The sequence below is a fragment of the Adiantum capillus-veneris genome, chromosome 13 (assembly GCF_014529385.1).
Source record: "Adiantum capillus-veneris isolate H3 chromosome 13, ASM1452938v2, whole genome shotgun sequence".
Classification (NCBI taxonomy): domain Eukaryota; kingdom Viridiplantae; phylum Streptophyta; class Polypodiopsida; order Polypodiales; family Pteridaceae; genus Adiantum; species Adiantum capillus-veneris.
In genome coordinates, this window is record NC_140943.1 from 140,200,655 (window position 1) to 140,203,348 (window position 2,694).

Consider the following 2,694-nt stretch of genomic DNA (forward strand, 5'->3'; position numbering starts at 1 on the left):
GGGGGGAATGTTAAGTGACAGACCAAACAGGCGCCCACCTGGCCGGACACGTAGCCGGACACCACATTTGTAGTTATTTTGTCGAGCTAGTGTAGTGATACTCTGGGTAAATCTTGATTCCAAAGTAGCAGGTCAATTCCCTGGCTTGTAATGATGTCATGATAATTGTAAAAGTCCATGTGAGTCAACCACTAGCCATCTAGAAATCCCTAGGTATAAAGGTCAATAACCTTAATGTGAAAGAAGGCTTATTTTTAGAGAAGAAAGGAGCTCTGAAAATGTACGCTCAAGCTACAGCTGCTCCACCTTGTAATCATCGCAACTAATGAATGGGTAATCTCTTTGTTCTTTCTTTCAAGTGTAAGTATTGTCAGCTTTGTTGAGGTTCACAACTACGCATTAGTGAGCTTAATCTTTAGATTTCAGTGCTTAAATCACTATTTTTAGTCATTTTGACCATAGGAGAGTGTTCCTAAACTATAGGGCAACCTTTTTGGATTGATCTGTTGTAGTTTTTAGGACCTTTTTCATGATGGATCGTGATTTTGGTACCTTTTTGGATTGTGACCAGACTTGGTAGGATGGTGCCCCTAGGTTTCCTATACCTCCTCCTAAAGTTTTGCTGCATTTCGAGTCCGTTCGAGTGTCAAAATGGCGTGATGACCTAGAGTTGTGAGAAAGGACATAGGCAGATTTTCCTGATCATTGAGTGTTGGTTTGCTTATTGAGTTGTTGTGTTTGCTTGTTAAGGTTCACTTCTTGAGATTGAGGATCTCAAAGAGTCTCCGTGCCCCATCCGAGTCACTTCCCTGAGTATTGACATTATGTTAGTACCAAAAAGCTATGTTGCAGATGTCCGTCGCAGCGGCCCGCTAACAGTTGAGTTATGTGGGTGTGTGAGTGTGCACACAGCATCTTTTGCTCCAGCATCCTTTGGTGATCCCTCTGGGGAGCGAGAATTGTTGGTTGTGCACTCAGAATTTGAAGTTTGAGCAGTGATGTATCCACATTTAGGGTGTTGAAGGGAGTTTTATGATGGTGGTGCAATTCCAACCATCAATTTTCACAGGTTTCATGTCAGGACACCGGCAAGGCCGGACTAGACAAGGGCAAGGCCGGGCTAGGCAGTGTGGAAAGGGAGTCCAACTAGGGCAAAGGGCCAAGGGCTTTGCTATATAATGGGTGTTTGGGTGGTGGACTCTCAGGATCTAGCTTCCCTTGTCTTACACTGGTATCAGAGCTAGGGGAGAAGGATCCATGGAGGAGGGGGGAAGGTTGCATGAAGCATGCTCGTGTTCTCTCTCTCTCTCTCTCTCTCTCTCTCTCTCTCTCTCTCTCTCTCTCTCTCTCTCTCTCTCTCTCTCTCTCTCTCTCTCTCTCTCTCTCTCTCTCTCTCTCTCTCTCTCTCTCTCTTGATCGAAGGCATCCCTCTCTCCCTCTCTCTCGGAATCTCTCTCCAAGGAGGAGGGCATGTTTTTTGTTTCTTAGGTTTTCTGGGCAACACAACCCAAGAGGGCACAAGACAGCAGGCGACGAGGATTGCATGGAAGCATGCATGGCTTCTTGGATGAAAGACAATGCGTGTGTTGCTGTACTAAGTCGGGGAGGAAGAACGAAGCCCATAGGCCACAGGTAGCCACCCTAAGTCGGGGAAAAGGGTGAGTTTTGACAGGAGCAAAACTGCACCAGATCGGCCTCGTTGGGTTCGCAGCACTAGGATCTTTTCAACACTGTAGCGCCCTTTGATTCGGCTCATAACTCGCATGGCGATCACTTCTTGCCTAGCGCAGAATCGCCATCGCTGTGTAGGAATTTTTTCTTTCAATTTTTTTTTGTTTTGTTGTGTTCTCACGCTGGCTGCCCATGGTGGCAACGCAATTGACCTAACATGGTTAAGGAGGGGTGCCCACGGTCGGCCCCTATCCTCTTCTTCCATGCTGTGACGAGATCACCAAGGGACCACATTGCATAATTTCTGCAACCTCAGCAAAATCGACAAAAAATCCACAACCATGCATAGATTGAGCTTAACGCAATCATGCAATCGTTGTTGCTGTTCACATCATCGATAAACAAGGACTACATGCACAACAAGTCTTCATAGTTGGTGATGGTCGATCACAATCTTCATCGCGAATGGCAAGTTGCAAAAATTTTAATGAGCACCCTGCACGACAAGTTCGTGGATTCAAGGATTTTTGGACGGCAATCGGTACATGTCGAAGGATGTTTGTATCTGGGAGATACTTCATGGTGCATCCGCACACGGATGGATTATGAGGTTTGAGTTTCACCTCTTGTCTTTTCATAACTTTGTGCATATGATGGTATTGTAGGAGCTTGTAATTATTTTAATCTTGGCCATGGTGCCTGAGCGACTACCATGGTCAGTTCATTTTGTCCGATTTAGTTGTTCGTTACCACATTTTGGACTAAGGAGTAGGTCTCCAACAACACTACCCCATACCTGAAATGTTATGGTGCTCCAACAACACAAGGTTGCCTAGGAGTACAAGTAAAATAGGCCATGTCAACAAGGTCGATTCTAAAAGGGGTACATCAATCATGTTTTACCCCAGGAGCAAGGCTTCGTCCGCCAATCTCTCTATATGTATTAGGGGCATAATCCCACCCAAGCATCTATAGATTTTAAAAGACAAGAAAATTCCATAGCTATGAGCTAAAACCCAAGTC